Genomic DNA, 19,063 nt, shown 5'->3' with positions numbered 1-19,063 from the left:
TGACCCCAAGGGTGAAAGAGTGCTGTGTTTGACAGATGGGAAATTATTCCTCCAATTAGGCTAATTGGATGCGACAGGTCAGGGCGTAGAAGCTGTTGAATGAAGTCAAATAAACAGAAGGGACGGTGGTTTTCTTGAGGAAGAGCTCTGAAAGGACCAAATCAAGCCACCATTTCTATGAAAGTCTGTTTCGGAAAATAAAATGTTGCTGCTACAACGGTGGCTGGCCTTGTAAGCAGTTGTCTGCTTTTGATGAGTTCTGCTAAAAGCTCCGTCCATGGATCATTATCCAATCATGCTCACCAGCTCGTCTGTGTCTGTCTCGTATATTGCTTGGCTGCCAAACTTCAAAACTGCCAACATCAATAGTATGAAAGTTTGAAACTTTTGTCAAAGAACGGACTGACTCATCATGAACACATTTCGGTTTTGAATTCTTCAGAGTGAAAATGTGAAAGCGGAGGACATCAAAATCTTCAAAATGAGGGGAGATAAAGATTTTGCCAAAGAACAAAAAGCACTTAAACTTACATGGGCGGGCAACAGGCATCCAAGTAGCACATGTTAACACCCCAGCATGAAGTGAGGTAGTGCGTGTCTTATGCTCCCCTCATGAGCAGGGGGTTTAGGGCTATGGTGTGTGGGCAGGTGGTGCTAAAGGGACTTTTCAACCGGCAACTCCTCGCCGGGTCGTGAGAAAGTGAGAGGGGAAATGTAGGGCAGAAGATGAGGATGAGGGCCAGTCCCTCCAGTGTCCTCGTTAATGAGCTTTACTGTGCCAGCAGAAGAGTAGAAAAGCTTCAGCAAAGCAGCAGAGCATCATGGTCAGCCTGACGCTGTGATAACTTCCTCAGCCCACCGACGGCCTCTACTGTAGCTGGGAACAGACAGCAAGATGAGAGAGACATCAGACACTAGGTAATTAGGACCACTCGAGAAAAGAGGTGGAGGAGGATACCACAGCTAAACACCTCATCCTCTTATTCTTTTCTTCCCTGATTCCTTGGGGTCATGCTTGTTTTCGCCTTGATATCTCTGTTAATGAATGAGCGCAGCGTCTATTGCCCAGAGGGGACCGATGTTTGTGTCTGAAAAGGGAGGCAGGGAGGGAGGCGGGCAGGGAGGGAAGCGGGCAGGGTTGGGGGCCCACGCAGCGTTTTGTTTGTGTTGTTCTGGAGCAGCTGGAGGCAATGACGGGGAACACAATAACAATTTTTATGCAGTGAGTGAATGCATAAGCACCCACTCATCACAAAATCATAGGCATGCAAACACAACTGTAAACCAACACCTGCTGTGGTGTGCAGCATATGAAATAACTCGTCATCAATACTATACAGCAGGTTGTGTAATTGTTGTCAAGTATGCTTCAAAGGACTTGAAAGTGTAAGTGTAAATAAAAACTCAAGTGCTGAAGAGAGAAAAGCCTTCCGAATTAAATCTTAATCAATAGAAGGATCAGGTATTAACCAAAGATAACAGACCAACATCAAATACAATATCTCGAGCTGCCCAGCAGATGAAGAATATAAAGTAGTTAAAAAGTCAATATTAGAGTGTTGCACACATTAATGCAATAATAATTATAATCCCATGATATGATAAGCATTCTGAAAAGGGCTGTTCTGTGTATGAAGTAATTCTCATTTTAGGCAAAGTATGTTTTTCATGCTAATTCTTTTGTACTTTATGCTCTTGTACTGTAAAAATTTCAGTGCATTACCTCCACTTGTAATAGAGTAATTTACACTGTGGGATCACTACTTTTAGTACTTCTAGTGTAGGATCTCAGTGCTTTTTGTAACACTGTGCTTCAAAATAAATGCATATCAGAGGTAACTTTAGTGTTTTTTAACCTGGCTGCTATTTTCCCATGTTTCTGTGTCAAAGGGACAAATAGAGACAAAAAATTTTGAAAATGGTCAAATATTGAAAGAGCCGCAGCAGTGATGTTATACTTATTGGAAATAATGCGCTGTTGATTTACATCCATTAAAATATTTACTATTGCTACTGACATGCTCAGATTGTTATTCTAAGTGTCTGATGACATTATGGAAAGGATCCCCCCAGAGAATTTTTTTTTCAGGGTTTCCCACACAACCAAAATATCTGTCGCAGCAAACAGATTTCCTATTTTTATATATACATATGTATACCATCAGAGATCAGAGTGTGCAGAGTGCAGAGTTGTTTTCCCTGCAACAATTCAACTCTTGAAAGATTTCATAACAAAACTTCTTTGACCAGACTTGGTCAAAACAAAAAAGGAAAACATTTCAATTTTTTCTACTGGGCCCTCTCTGTAATGTCGTCAGACATTCATAATAACAATTTGAGCCTGTCAGTGGCAAAATCAAGCACTTTTTATGGATGTAAATTGACAGTGAGGATTACACTGCAGCTTGTTTTGCTCTTTCAATACTGAACCAATTTCAAACATTGTTCTCACTTTGACACAAAAATTTAGGAGAGCAGGGCACAGGATAAAAACAAAAAGTCACCCTTTGATTGGAAGGCAGTGGGAGGCCCAGGTGAATAGCACATTCAGATGACACTTTGCATGGACTGAATAGGTATAATTGACCATGTTTACCAAAGCTCGATAAAGGTGCATGGCCTCGGAATTAAGAACCGATGTTAACCATAAACTTGAAGCAACTGGGGTTCACTAAAACTGACACTGCCGGAGGAGTTGCATTGTTAAGCAAGTCGGTTTTGGTTAAAGAAAAAAATGGAGGCATGCACAATTGAAGTGATTTGATGAAAGTCATGAAAACATGTAGGCCAAGTACAAAACATAACCCCATACATTTGAGTTGTACACAGTCTCCTCCAGTCCTCTATTTAGCCAGCACTCCAAGCCCTCCATCCAACTGTCCAGATGTTCCATGTACCTGCTGAAATATTCACACCTGGTCTCCTCTAGCTCGGAGCCACACAGTCCCCTCCACAGATGTGTCCTGTCAATCTAGATAAAGAGGAACATGGCCAGCTAATCACCATGCTGCTGAGCTATAGAATGCTACAGCCCTGAGACTTTCTTTTACAGAAGTTATTTTGATTTTTTTTCTTCTTTTCCATGACCTCTCAATGAAGTCTGTCCAATCTGCTTCAAACATGCACTTGAGCATGTTATGGCACCATACATGTGTTTATAGGTTTAATGTTTGTGGCGATCATCTGAAATGTGAAAGCTGTTATACTGTTAAGCAGACTGTGCTATAAAGAAGAAAGGAAAAGAAGGGAAGGCTTTGAAGAGCGCCCGAGGGGGCAATAATGTGTTGTACAGTATATCAATATACTGTAGTTGGCTTAGTAATGTTAACAGTATGATTAATATTTCATGTTCTGAATGTTGCTGAAATGGATAGTAGACTATAAACATACAGGAAGATAAGTGTTAAAATTGAGTCATCATGTTAGATTAATTGGCAGGTCAGTTATCTGGAGATGATGCGATCACCTATCATTACATTTCTAACTGGTCTCAGGATATCACAGGGTTTTTTTTTTTATATCATGAAAGGCAAGGAAATGAAATTCAATGGGCCAAACCCTACCATTTGAAACCTTGTGAATAGGCAGATGGTTATCTCAGCTCAAAGTATCAGTTAAAAGGTGTGCACAGTCCATTGTCCTCTGAAACGGGTGTTCAGGAGCACTCTGGGAGCTCTTCAGGGCTTACTTGAACTTTGGCTGATGAGAAATGGCTAACTGTGCACAGACAAATACAAATACACAAGATTCACAGGTGCCCCTAGTGCCTCCTTCAACCATATGAGAGGATTTAAAGCTCAAGCAAAGCACTACAGTATGAGTGGGAAGGGAGTGGAACAATGACCATATGTTGAGCTTGGTGCAGCCGCAGGGGGATCGATTGGTGAATATTTCATTAGAGCCTGAGTTAAATTCTTTCCAAATGAAAACATATTTCCTTGAAGGTGGGGCTCTACCATATGTGCATGTTTATTTATATAGCAGCCCTGCTCTTTGGACAAAGGGTGATCGATATACGTAATTACAATTTTCTGATTTTAGTACCTGCTGTTACTACAGCGGGTTAATTGTGGCAAACTCTGAGTAAGTAAATGAATTTAACAACACTGTGAGGTTATGAACAGCTGCCTTTTTGCTGTAACCAGCTGTGAAAGCGGGGCTGGTATTGTTTTCACTTTGTTAGTCTGTAGCCTATTTTAAATGGAGATCCCGTATTTGGGCCGCTTCCAACTCCCTTTATTACACCGCCTTTGCTTTTTTACACAGAACTACAGCAGCATCATGTCACTCCAGTGTGTCATTTTAAATAACATGCCTGCGTCCCAGAAGCAAAGGAGGTGTGATAGGTGTGATGTGTCACACCAAAAGCATCGGCCTCTAGTGTGACATGTAACATTCTGATCAGCATAACACGGCAATACAAATCATTTATGGCCTGTTATAAGGTCGCTGATCTCGTCCTCTGCTCAGAGGGTAGGGAGCTTTTTTGGCTGTTGTTCTTTATCTTTGAGCTAGCTGCTAACTGCTGCTTACTACTTTTTAAATCTCTCAGCAGTGAGGTTGCACACAAAGCACGTCAAAACATTTACAGCCACCCCACCGATGGTCACGTCCTGCAATGGCCAAAGGCAACCTTTTTAATGAAATAGTCCATAATGTATGCCCAAATTCTACTGTTTACGATTGATTTACTATAAAAGCTAAAGTATATCCACCACTGGCCACTCAGGGCTGGCTCCAAAACTGAGTAAATCCCCATTGACCCCCAGGTTAAAATGCCTAACTTTACAACAGAAAGAAACAAGTTTACAGCCTGGTTCAAAAAACAGTTTTGGTCTCTACGGCTAATTTTAACGTCTATGACAGCTGACACACACTTAAGGGCGGGGCCACTTAACTGAAAGGCTGTCCCATCCCTACCGGTCACTACAGTCTGTGAGTCAGATCCAGCCCTCGCTCCTTCAGAGATCCAACCTCTCGTCTAAATATGGTTGCTCCTGGCTCAAAAAAAACAACAACATGGCGACAGCCACAGTGCCGAACTTGAGACTTTAAAATGGCAATTCACAAACAAATGGGTGACATCATAGTATCTGTGTCCATTTTTTAAACAGTCTATGTGGGGAATGTAAAAACTATTGTTAGAGGATGCAAAACATATGGTGAAGGAATGCAATAATACAATCTCGCTGTGACCTTTGCGGGACTCCATGACATAGCTTTCTGTGGTTCTCTCCTTTTTTAATCTATACCAGGACCTTAATCTACTCCCTACAGGCATTTTGTTCTCAGGATTGTACACTTTTTTGTTATTAAATTGTGGTTAACATATCCACTAGCTTAGCTCAGTCACTAAGGACACTATTTGTTCAAAAGCCAGATTTGTATCATTGTTTCCTGTTTCACAAGTGACTTCACAGCATTCGTCTTTTGTGAGGCAGTTTATATTTAGACAGTGGAGGGATGAATAAAAGCGGATGGTGAAACACAGCTAACTGTAAAAAGCTGTGACAGCTGCTTCCATTTTGGACTCTTTTGCCCTCTCTTCCTCCAAAGGTCAGCACTGACAGCATAGTTTGCTATTGATCAATGGTGATAATTTGAATGTCAAGGTTGAACAGGATGCTAAAAATACGTGTGGATTTACTCTGCCCCGGTGATTCTAGTGGACTCACAACAAAAATGTGGCAATTTCAAATGCGGGTATGACCTGGTCTTGAATCTCACTGAATGATTAGACGTAGGGATGGGTACCGAACCCCAGTATTAAAATATTTTTCTTGTTCATTTAGGTTACATAAACATTATCTTTTACAGTTTTTATCTCACCAACTCTGTTTCTAATTTGCACTAAGATTAAGATATTTGTCTCTGATGCATTTTTGCTCTTCAATATCTGTCTCTCTCTCTCTCTCTCACACACACACACACACACACACACACACAGAGGAGCCCTGCTCTCAGTGACACACAAGAGTTGATGCCGACACTGCTCTTGCACAAGTGCAACAACTGTTTTGCATGTAAGTGCAAAAACACAAGCAATCTTTGAAAACATCTAAAGAAAGTGCATCACATTCAGGTGGAGGATTGTCCCGGTTTTGACCACCAGCTAGCTTGTAGTTCATCCCCCATTTCCCCACCCACCTCAGCCGGTTATAGTCTGTAATAGTGACTTGCTTAAAATGGTGCTATTGCAGAAAGAACCAGTAAGAGCACAATTAAAATACAAGATCGTTAAGCAGTATCAGTAAGAGCAGCAGTACAGTTAAAATCTTAATGATACCCATCTCTATTAGATGTATAATCTTAGAATTGTATTAAGCTGGTTAGATAAAAATAAATGAGAATCACTTACTGCCACAGTATGCATATAAAATGTGTAAACGGCATGCAAAACAGTAACAGGTGCTGAGTTGTTGATGCCACTGATGTTGTGGCAGGGGAGGTTTATTGCAGTTTTGTCATGGTACATTTCTCTCATGTGACAAAAGACAATTAATACTTTCCAGTCCTCCACTCATCTGCTACAACAACTCAAAGCAGAATATGGAGAGAAGGATGAAGAGGGAAGCAAGAGGGCAATAAACCCCAATCAAAGCTCTTTATCTTTGTTTTCCCCTTCTCATCTCTCCACCCGTCTCTCCTATCTGTCCTCTGTTGTCTCATTTTCTGAACCTTTATCTACACATCTGTCTCTCAGCTCTGCAATATCTTTCCTCTTCCTCTTCTGTCATTATCTGCCTGTCTTTACTCTGCTTCCACCTTGTTTCCACCTTCCACTCTATAAACTGTTGTACTCCAGCTTTTTCCTTCTTTGTCTCACACTCCATCTCCCCCTCCAAGAGTACAACTTCATCTATCTACATTAGGGATTGTGTAATTGGATGTTGTAAAAACACATGCTGAGCTTTAAGGAATCTACAATGCTATTTCAGCTGCACATACCCTGTAATCATTACAGCATAAAAATTACCTTGTACTTTTCCCTGGTAACACATCTAATGCCGTGATCTGGAGCCATTGTATTACTTTTTTTCTTTTTTTTTTTAATCAAGTACGCAACGCTTTTATTTCAGTGGTGATAATTCATATTTACATTTTAATCTACCACAGGCAATAGAGTTTCATGACATTTCTTGAGAATTTGCTGAATAGAATATTCCCTGCTTTGTCACAGCCTTTTTCCATATTGAGCTTTTCAATATCATTCACATTCAAACATCTCATTTGTGTTCTTATTATTCTGAAAGGTCAACTTCTGTAAGTCAATTGAAAGGCACCTCCAGTGATCTGATTTGACTAAAGATCCTGTATATAGCTTTAACTCCTCCTGTCAGTATGTCCCGACAGAGACGATGACACATTTGCAGGTAATACAGCTACTGAGCAGCAGGAGTAGTGCATGTACATTAAGCTTGTTACTATATTTTTCAAGCACGTACAGTATAATAACCTCTCCTCTCTGACACCGCCTGCACAGGAAGGAGGGATGAGTCTATTTGACATTCATGCCCACTTAAGATGAATTATACATTATACATAGCATACATGCACTATGACCTTAAAGAGGCTGAATAATAATATGGCAATAATGTTTCCTTGCTATAAAATTATTCCATAGATGGGTATTTTTAGACAAAGGCTGTCAATATTGTATTTGTACTTAATATCTTCCCAGTATCTCACTACATTATTAATACTGAATTTGACAGCATAGACTATGAAAACAAAATGAGACATTGCAACGTTAGGCTCGATATAATCTCAGTCTTTGGATATGGCAATAATGTATGAGATGGCTTTTCCTGGGTTTTACAGGCTGCATTACAGTAAAGTGATGTATTTTGTGAAATTATCAGTGTTCTAACTGTTCTATTAATTCCCTTTTCCCACGTAGTCATTATATTCACATTAGTGATGATCGTTTATCCAAAAATTCTCATTGTGTACATGCTACACAATGAGCACCAACAGTCAACCCTACAAATTCGGTGCAACATCGATAACAAGTTATTTGGTCACAAATATCCTGATATTATTTTTTCTATATCGCTCAGGCCTAATTCAAATCAAAATGGCCGGATGGTCAGAGTGGCGGTCATTCTTATAAGTACCAAGTCACTGTAAGTCATTGCAAGAACTGTAGCGGGCTCACTTCCATAAACAGACATGCAGCAAGTCACAAACTCACTGAGGTGAGGTTTAGCTGTAACAACCAAACAGGCAGTGGAGTAGTACAAAGCATGAAGAGGCATCTTTTGTGCACCATTTCTGTTACCTTGCTGTGAGAGAAGAATTGACAATTGCTTGAATTAAATTATAGCATTGCCTACTAAGAAAAGTAACTCGTAACACTTAACATACTTTAGCACCTTTCATTCAAGCAGTTACCCTTTATTTACTTCAATAGCAGACTGAACCAGGGGCCTCCTTTATAAAACTCTGCAGAAAGTCTACGTGAAATATTTGTAAACCAGGAGTAGTATGTATGCCAAAAAAATGTTCTGATTTATAAAATCTTGGGTTTATCCGCTGGTGCACTATATCTTTTTGAAAATCCCAAATCATCTTGGTTTTGTCCACATGTGGAACAGCCTCATATCCTGCCTGCTAAATGCCCACATTTTACCATCAATGATCAATGCAAAGCACCTCATGAATGTTGATATATGTAAATGAGCCTGCTAATCAATTGCTCTCTACAATGAATCATGGCAACAACCGGGAAAAGGAATTTTCCTGCACAGAAATCAAGGTGCATGTGGGTGAGGTAGAGGTTAGAGAGCACATATTGGCCACAGCAGTGGGGTCAAAAACAAACGAAAATGCAGCAAGTGGCTACATGTTGCTGCTGAGTCACAGTAGACCCACCACTTTGCAGCTCTCAGTTTCTTTTCTCTAAAAGAAATGCTGTTTTCATTCGCAAATAAACAACATTTTTTTCCTGATTCATCGTAAGCTACCTTGAATACAAATCAAAATTTCAGGGATATATCACACATTATTAAGTACTGAAACCTTTGTATCATTGGCAAGCCTTTAATGTAAAAACTCAGTTTCTAATCGGCCTGGAAAAACTGGAATTAATAGAGGGGGCAGGGGAAAAAACCTATACAGCATCAAACGGCGGTGTGTATTGAATCGATACATGGGTCAATATTTTTATTCTATAGATAATAAATGCAAAATATAAATAACTATTATAAATAATATATAAAATAATATAAAATGCAAATATAAATTAAGCTTTTGGTAGCCTACTTTAATAATAAAGTCAATGGCTTTTTCAATTCACTAGATAAGCCTACATTTTGCTGGAATAAAAATGATTAAGGTGAGATGAACACAATTGAAAACTTCATCTAAGACAAAACGGATGTTGACAAGGTTTTTCTTTTGGGACATACTTGCAGTCAAAAGATAGATAATAAATCATATAAGTTATCACAACACTCAGCATATCACAAAATGTCTACAATTGCAGTAATATTGGATTGACTCAAGTATTTTGTCAAACATCGTATCCTGGGGCCTCTGGTGATTTCCATCCCTAATTAAAAGGTAGATGAAATGGGTACTTTTGTTCAAAGTAAAAAAGCATCGAAAAGAGTGGTCTGACTCTGTTGTTGTGCTGATGCATTAATGATGTGGAAATGCACATGTTGATGAATTTATCACATGAGCCATTGTTGATAGCTACAAGTAATTTCACCACCTTTAATGCCTTTACCCGGCCAGTAAAAGCGGCTTTTCTTTGTTTCCACTTACCACACCTTCTTTATTATTTGACTCTGCCATCATTTAAAGACTGGCTTTTATGTAAGAATTCACGGAATTCATTTTTCTATAACTGTATTACATCTTTAGCAGAAGCTGTCAACTTTAGCATGTAAACACAGAGAGAAATGCAGAGCTAGTCAAATGGGTCCATCTGTGTTGTGTGGAAAAAAAGTCATCTGTTTTGCACATCACAGGGGCTTAAGCTGTTTATTTGTAAGTCAGTTTGCAGAGATAGCAGTGTGGGTGTGCACGCGCGTGTTCGTGTTTGCTGACGGGAAAGAGGAAAGCAGTTTTAATCACCACTAACCCTCACACCCTGCTGACAGCGTCAGAGAGGAACAGTCTCACCCCCTTCCTATGATCAGCCTCATCAGCTGTCTGCTTAGCCCTCCATTCATCTCTTTTATTATTTATTTACCTCCACTTTGTACATACATATTCCCCAGGGAGCACATCCTTTGGGCATTTAAGCAGGGCCCCTGCTAAAGTAGCGCAGTAGAGGAACTTTTCCACTCTATTTGTGTTTCACATGAAAACCAAGTTAGCTTTGAGTTTAACTATGACATGTGCCTTTTTTTCCATTTGACAGATACTTTATAAAAGAGCTGGTGAAGCCTCATTGAAAGTAATGTTTGGAGTTGGCTTGATTGATTTTATCTTGACATAGCCCCTAAACTAAAAACAGACAGCTCATTTATAAGAAATAATCACACTAATGGGAGGCCAATTAGAGGCACCAAATGACAGCGGATTTGCTCACGCTGGTATTGACTCTGTATGTACCAAATCAAATTAACACAGTCAATAGACAGTCTTGCTCTTGTCTTTGCCTGTATAGCAACAACAGATCCAGCTAGTGTTTGGAAATCTTTAGGACTTGATTCTTCTCTTTAATTTGCCCATTCAGCCACCAACAGCAGACTTTGTTAAACTCATTAGATGATGTCATACTTTGTGGCTACGAAGGTCAGTTTCTATTCCTTGGTTTAAGTCAGGGATCCTTAAAGTCTGCGGTGGACTGTGTCATGTGACACCACCTCTGGGTAGGAAACCAGAGAGTCCCTCCAGACTGCATCATTGCAGAAGTGATTGAAAGAGGCAGGGCAGGATCGGAAAGGTTACTTTCTTGGGACAAAATGTTTTCAAAAGGCAAATTATGAAGCAACAGTGAACTGTAAGGCTGAAATCTGACTGTCGGCTATTTCACTGTAGATGTGCAATTATATATGTGTTAAATATGTGTAATTTGTGGTTCATTTTGTTTTATATTTTATACGGAATCTGAATCTCCCGTCTGAGTTACTGGTATTATTTACAAACTAAAAAATTATATATAGGTGTGTTTAGTTTTATTGAATATTTTAAGGCAATCAGTTATGTTTATGTTGACATATAAAACTCTAACAATTATTGTTTTGCTATTTTCTGTTCTTGAATTTAAATAATATAATGTCTTTTCGTATTTTGTCACATCATCCAGAGTACAGTACTATCACTATTGTGATATTATTTTGAGACCATATCTCTGACCACTACTTGAGTAACAAGGAAATTTTTAAAATACAAGCGCACCCTTAAGATTATGATATGGATCAAATTGCATCATTGATCACTGAATCAATAGTCAACAGTCAACAAGGCAAGTATCGGCCCATGCTGATGCTCGGCTGATAAATTGGAGCATCTATACTAAATTAAATTTTCTCCTTGAGAAAAGATATGAAGGCTTCAGGATGTTAATGTCAGGATGGTTTTGGACCGTCACATAACCATGGAAACATCAAGTCTGTTACCTCTGAAGATTTTCCTGGCAATATTTATCATTCTTTGTACTATGCCTGTGTTCTAAAAATATCAGCTGACATACAAAAAGGCAGATGAAGAACAAGGACATATATAATTTAAAAAGGGGGGGATAAAGCACCCATGGCTTTTACCATTAGAAAAAACAGCATTTCATCATATTAAGCCACAACTCTTATCTGCCTTTCATGGTACCAAGCAACTAGGACCAAAAAAGTTTCACTCCACAATTAGTCTTGCAAGGCCAGACCTAGATTTACCTCTGCCGTGACAACATCTGAGGGGATTCGGCTTGAAAATGGCATTTCAGTGATGTTTTGTGAAAAATATCAAGCCAAGCAGACTGACTTTTCTGTGAGAGAATTACACAGAGGAAATCAAAATGAGAAAGGTCAAAATATGAGCACTCGGATCTCACAACACTACAAGATGAGGGCCATTACAACCACTGCAGAGGCTGAAGAGTAAGTTGGCTTTGGATCACTAGAGACAACACTCTCCTACAACACATAGACCTCTTTAACACTCAATTGGTAAGGTCATGACTGGACAGTGAGAAAACTCAAGCGCAGGTAAAACATCATCCATGTATTGGGCCGACTCTTCAACAAAACAACCAAAGCAGCAGGTAAGAATTTGGATACTATCTTGTGGATAAAATATGTAGGATGCTTGTAGATAAAGATCAAAAGAACTAGTTAAAAAAACGATTTTTTAAGGATACAAATCTTACAAAATTACCACAAAAAAACTTTTGAAAAAACGAAAATGCATTTCCAAAGCAAGGGAGAGAGAGGTAGATTTCTCTATACTATTCTGAATCCAGATCTACAGAATGAATCTAATTTTATTCTACATTTTATTTACTGTCAACAAATCTCATGTAAATAAAAAAAAACAACAATGAATTGATCCTACTAACAAGAATTGTCTGTGTAGTCCAAGCCTGATATTCCTCTGTGCCATACAGCTACACTGTCTATTTTTAAAAAAACATCAATAAGCAATACTGTTGCCCCGGCTGACATGTTCAATACGATAAAAATGGGTACTGTAGTTTATTTTGAGTGGATCTAACACGCACCATCCAGGAGCAATAAATATTCACCAATGCACCTAATCTGCAACTGAAAATAGTCCCTAAAAATACACTGTTTACTCCTAGTTGAATAATGGTTGCTGATCTAAATGCCTACACACAATGGTTTCAGGAAATTATTTAGCCTTAGTTAAAAATTAAAAGTATACATTATTGACCCACTTTTACACATTTACACCAGCAGAAATAAGTAAGCTTGAGGTGGAGAAGCACAGACAGGGTATGGCAGATGATAAGTACAGAGAGATGGATCAACACCAGGGGGGCCATAATTTTGATTCCAAATTAAAAGATTGATCAAAACAAGCTTTCAATTTTTGATGATCAAATCGTAGGAATAGCGCTAACTATATAGCCTTAGTGTGGTTCATTCAAAAAATAAAATAAATGGTGGTTCACACTGTATCACAGTTGATAACATGTAGCCTTTTTTAAGAATATTTTTGAGGGGGTTGTTTTCCTTTATTTTGACTGGACAACTATAGCATTTAAGGAGGGGAGAAAGCCTACTTTTTAAAGAATTTGAATATGCCAATGACAGAAGTCAGGAAACAAAACAATCAACGATCTCTATGAAAATAAAATGATAAAAAGATCTCTCTTGGATAGTCTGACAATAGGATTGCCTTTCACCACTTACTTAATATATTAGCATGACAGATGATTATTCATCAAAAATCTCATTGTATAAATATTTTGTAAAGGGACCAATAGCCAACCCTACGATATCGGTGCAATACCGAAATATTTGGTTAAAAATATTGTTATATTTCGTTACCTAAAATTTTAAAGTCAAAGCGAATTTGGATTTCTTAAATCGTGACACCCCTGATAACAACACATGGATTGGATTCAATGTCAATTTAATTAATTGTGAGCATCATCAGCAGTATCCTTTTATAATGAGTTAAACTCAAGGTCTCAAGGTCTTAACTCGATCAAGAAAAGCTCAGGGATGACGTTACTTGACCTAATCAGCCTGAGTTGCAGTGTTTGATGCTTGAATAAATAAAAGGAGGCAGGGAGTTGAGGTCACAACTATATATGTTAAACTTTTAACCTTGAGGTATATATGGTCCAACATCATCAATGCAAATTCACTGCCTCATGATGGAAATGCTTTATTTACACAACTAACAGCTTACCGCACTGTTCAGCTAAAGATTACTCACTGGATCAATACAGAGGGCAGAGGTCCTCTCTGAATCTGTGACACGCAACAGTTCTTTACAAGTCAATGAATATGACCATATAGATTAAACTGAGGATGCACAGAGAAAGCACACAGTTTGCCAAAGAGCTGAAAGACACATGTTACCACTGATTAAGACAAACAGACCCCCAGACACTTGCATCAGTGACTGCGAGTCTCAGTGGTCAATGGAACATGGATCCTGGAAGATGAGGCACCATGCTTCAGATCACACATGAATAAGTTAGTGTAATGACATCGGCTGAGGTGCCGTACAGAGGTTAGGGCAGCGTAAGCACGATACTCTGATAGTTCCAATCAAACGGCATGCAGTTTTGATTGATGGTGTGCAGCACTCGTATCCTTTTTCCTGGCCTTGGTTCTGGCTATACCAGAAGCAAGTCACACTTCAAATGAGCTCCCCCAGTTATCTGAAGGGATTCAGATGTTGTTGCTAAATCAATAATACAGCCAATCAAACCAGTATCTTTTTGAGTTACTAAATGTATTACTGTCCAACAGATTAATAGACTGCCTCTGGGAAGAAATGGTTTTAATGAACTTATGTGTCATAAAATGTTCATGCTGAACGTATTTTGAAAATGTTTAATGACAATGTGTGTTCTACAGAATAATTAATGTTTTGATGGTTATGTTTAGGCCACACGGAGCACTTAGTTAAAGGAACAATTTAGCTTAGCCTTGTGAAACAACAGGAAAATGGTGTCCTAAAGTAACAAAAAGCATCAAAGCATCTCTAAAGCTACAAATCAATAAGTCACATCTCATTTGTTTAACCTACAATAAGTAATTTAGAGGTTTCTCAATCAATACAATACCAAAGGTCGACTTTAATGACATTTTCGATTAGCGTTGGATCATGGGAGTTATTGTTAAACTACCATTTCTGCCAATGAAAGTTGATGCGTCTCAGGCAGAATTCATGTTGACAGAAAAGGAAGGTATTAACATTTTATTCATGATACCTTTAGTCCAGTCTATTGATATTATCTAATTTCATTGTAAAGAAATAGTCGCAAATAACATAATGATAAATTACTAAGCATGACAGATAAGTTGCCGACCCATATAGCTATTGTAGCTAACATTATTTGGCTACTTTAATTATGGAGTAGCCCAGCACGGTTATCTGTGGTCAGAACAGTTACACCAAAAATAACTCTATGAGCATGTTGAACTGTGTTTTCCACTGAATAAGATTTTATCTGTGGTGATAGAGCTGTGACCCCCCCTTTGCACTAGGGTTTGAGCCAGCTAAATTCAGGTTGGTATAGTTGAGCTGAAAGCCCGTCTCCAGGGCTGCAGCCCGCTCTCCTTTTAATCCGACTAAAAACTGTGAAAAACAAGTGTAAAAAAAAAAAAAATGACAAGGTGTGGTTTTCTGGTGGGTTATTTGGCGGACTGTGTTTTTCGGCCAGGGGCAGTGACTTACTCAAGGAGACTCTTTATGCTAAGCTAAGCTAAGCTAACTAGTTGTTGGCTGTAGCCTAATATTTACTGGACAGTTATGAAAGTTTATTTTGATCTTGTCATCTCTGGGCAATAAAGCCAATAAACATAATTCCCAAAATGTCAAACTATTGTTTAAAGGTTAGTGAAGGATAGTGGTCTAGATTAAATAACACAAAGTAAAAGCTGACACAAGATAGATGTGTCAAAAAAAACCACATTTTCCCTTACTACAGTGCATCAGTTGCCTAAACCTAACCCCCCATAAAGGACCCTGGACCTAAGCGCAGGTTTCTGGTTTAAAAGTTCTTCCTTAAATATCCACTGGCAATCTCAATTTCCCCTCAGCTTCTGTATGTTGCAGTACAAAGACGTACCACCTCTTAAACTGGGGAAAGCAGCATTTACTTCCTTTCCCTAAAGACTGGGAAAATCAATTTAATAGTATGCTTAAGTAATCTGTAGTTAGTATTTAAGTGACGTAATAATGTAATAATTATGTTGATACGACAGGAATGTATGGCACAAATAAAATATTCAAATTAAACTAAATTTGTGATTGAAACACAGTAACTATGTCATTTTTGCCTAAACACACATTTTCTAGTGTGCATCTGTCATGTTATCAAAAAGTATATGCTGTATAATTCAATATGTCATTGTAGCACAAAGACTGTGATCAGGGGATAAACAGCAGTTGTGAGTGTAGAGAACATTGTGAAAGGCGTATTCATCACACAGGCTGACTCTCTTGATAGAATCCTACAAGGCTGACAAATAATCTCCCTCAGCGCTGTTTACAGAACGCCTAACAAGTGTTAAATTTGCACCACTAATCGGGGAAACTGTGAAACCACAGCATTGTGTACGGTGCAGTAATCCATTATGGAATTCCATCATTGTTATTCAGCTCCAATCTCATTACCTCTATTCAACATTTAAGTACGTCGAAGATGAAGACTGGCACTGCTGTACAATCTAAAAGCATTTCAAACACGCAACACTTTGGAGGTGGTGGTGGGGGGGGGGGCTAACACTGCATTGCTTGCATTTTTAAGCTTGCTTCTCCCATCAGACACCAGTGTCTCTCTGATGTATGAATAATACAGTAATAAGAGACATTGTCGAGGCGTTTCATATTCATAACAACAACAATGTATGTAAGCACCTCTGGATTTAATGCATCCAAAATTACACTTTCCCAAGGTTTTTTTCGCTCCACATAGCCAATGAAATGCGTTCACTGAATGTTTCATCATGTCTCTGCCAAAGATGTTATTGAGAAATTACAGTGCAGGCAATGAGTCAGGAAGCACTATGACAGTGGCCCAAGTGGAATCCAGGGGAGATGTATTATTATGATATTTTCTTGGAGGAATCTGGAATTGAATTCTGATTCAGTGGAATATGATTTTAAGGCGAGGTTATGCTATCCCCTGATAGATGATACACAGGCAACAGTCACGCTACACAGAGCATCGCAATAGATACACTGAGTACAGAGCTGGCCATGCACAACACCAGCGGGCTGCATACAGATGAGCTCTGAAGGAATGGGATCACTGGGGCATAAACACAACAAAGGATGTAATGGAGGGTTTACCACCCCAACTCTGTTAATCCACTTTGTTATCTGCGAAATATAAGTTTACCAACATTTTCAAAGGGCTAGAAATGTTTATAGTAGGAATTTATTGCAAGCAATATAGAATCTGGCTGGGAAGTTCATAGAAAGTCTGAATGAATACAGTTCTAAAAAAAACATAACATTTTTGGCTGTTTAACTTAACCATTCTCACACATAAAATATAGGTTGATTCAGGGTTTATGTTAGCCGGCATATACCGGCTTTTTGCTTTGATCATGTGCAGTTGTCTGGCAGATGGAAATATCAATGGCCCATGTCCAGTGGGAAATATGCCAAATAATAAAAGTAATTTATTATACTAAATGACCTAATACTGTGTGACCTTTCAGATATGATGCCAAGACAACTTCAATATAAACTTATGCAGACCACATCTAAAAATTGATAATTTTGTAATTTTTAAATAATTATGTAACAAGGGACAATGAACACAAATCCACATACATCCACAAATGTAAATGCACCCGAGTTAGCTAAGACAGTCGTTTTCATTGATAGTCCCTTGCCTGAATTTAATAATCATCCTTAAACGAATATAAAAATAAAAATAAAATAATACTAAAAATAATAAAAAAGTAAAAAATGTATATCTGCAGTGAACCAGTAAAGCTGAAAACAGTGCACCCTTGCCTCTTTAAAGCATAAACCACATGGTATATCATACGTAATGCCATAGTATGTAACAGCATCATGGGTATTGTTTTCCAGGAGGACCTTCAACACTGTGATCTCCTTGTAGAGATCTCCTTGTAGATCAGACAGATAAATGCTTCACACCACCACAGTGAGTCAGTGGATAGCAGGCCAAGCGCTTGGCACACCTCATCCTTTTCCTCCTTTGCCTCTGCCACTAAACCTCTGACTAGTCACTACGATTGGTTCTTCATTCAGCTAATTTTCAAGTTATTTTAAATGTAGGCTATTATATGGCTTTTTTACAGCAGTCATTCTATATGGCTTTTAACCTGGAATATAAACGGCGGTGGTCAGCCAAAAAAAAATAGTCTATCATAAAAAATGGGCACATTACAGAAGTTTTTTGTCTCACTTGTGTGTATCTGAGTATCTCACATTTGTGAGTGTCTCAGTTTACTTCTTAGAGGGCATCTTGGTCTCACTATAAAAAGCACAAAAAGAAAAGGGCAGTGTGACCCAAGCAGCCATTGTGGCAAAGCACGATTGCACCAAAGCCGAGAGCTGGAAAGGGAAGTTAAATGATTACTCCTTCAAAAATAAATGTGAAAAAGATGTCCTTTTTAAAAGGAGAGAACAGCACTGCGATACAAAGCCATTAAAAACTGTACTGGAATATTTTGTGACGTTTCTCTTGTGGAACCAGAGCTATACAATCATTACAAAAACTGTTTTGTGGTCTATGGATTTCTAATTGAAGACTGCAGTCTGGGAAGGTAATTTTACGGATAAAAAAAATATGTCTGGATACAATGTTGGATCCATTCTGTGTTAGTAATTGCACCATGGGATCACATCAGTCCTCCAGGGGCAGATCCAGCTCTGATGTATGACTCCACACAGTTGAGATAGCACTGAATGACTCCTTGCTTCTCTTCTCTTCTTACAAATGTATTTAATGTAATCCTGTTTACTTCTTTATCCCTTATAAACACAGACTTCTCCATAGATATTCCGCAAAAATTCAGAGTATTGCTAGAAAGCCACTGTTATGAAGAATTCCATGTCGTGAAGTGAGTTGGAGCAGTTCTAAATACATAATGGGGTCACCACATCAGTAGCGCTTTTGGTTACAGAGGCCTAAGAATAGTGGTTGATGGAGGATTTCATCAGGTTAAAAGGTGCTATTTATGGCACACCTGTACAGTACATCATGACCAGTGATTCACTTGGTGGTGAATGAGAGGAGAGCTGCGGGTGATGAATCTGTGCTCTGTATCCTGGGAGGTCATTCACATGACATAAAGAGCGATTAGGGGCCTTGTCCCCAATCTATCAGGGGACAATCGGTGTATTTCATCATCACATCTACCCTCTTTTTCCTTACTCCCTCCCCCATGGGAAACCACTCATCAGAAACACGGCCATTTAAGTG

The sequence above is a fragment of the Plectropomus leopardus genome, chromosome 9, assembly GCF_026936395.1.
Source record: "Plectropomus leopardus strain MGB_pleo_1.0 chromosome 9, ASM2693639v1, whole genome shotgun sequence".
Taxonomy (NCBI): Eukaryota; Metazoa; Chordata; class Actinopteri; order Perciformes; family Serranidae; genus Plectropomus; species Plectropomus leopardus.
This window is presented reverse-complemented; position numbering follows the sequence as displayed.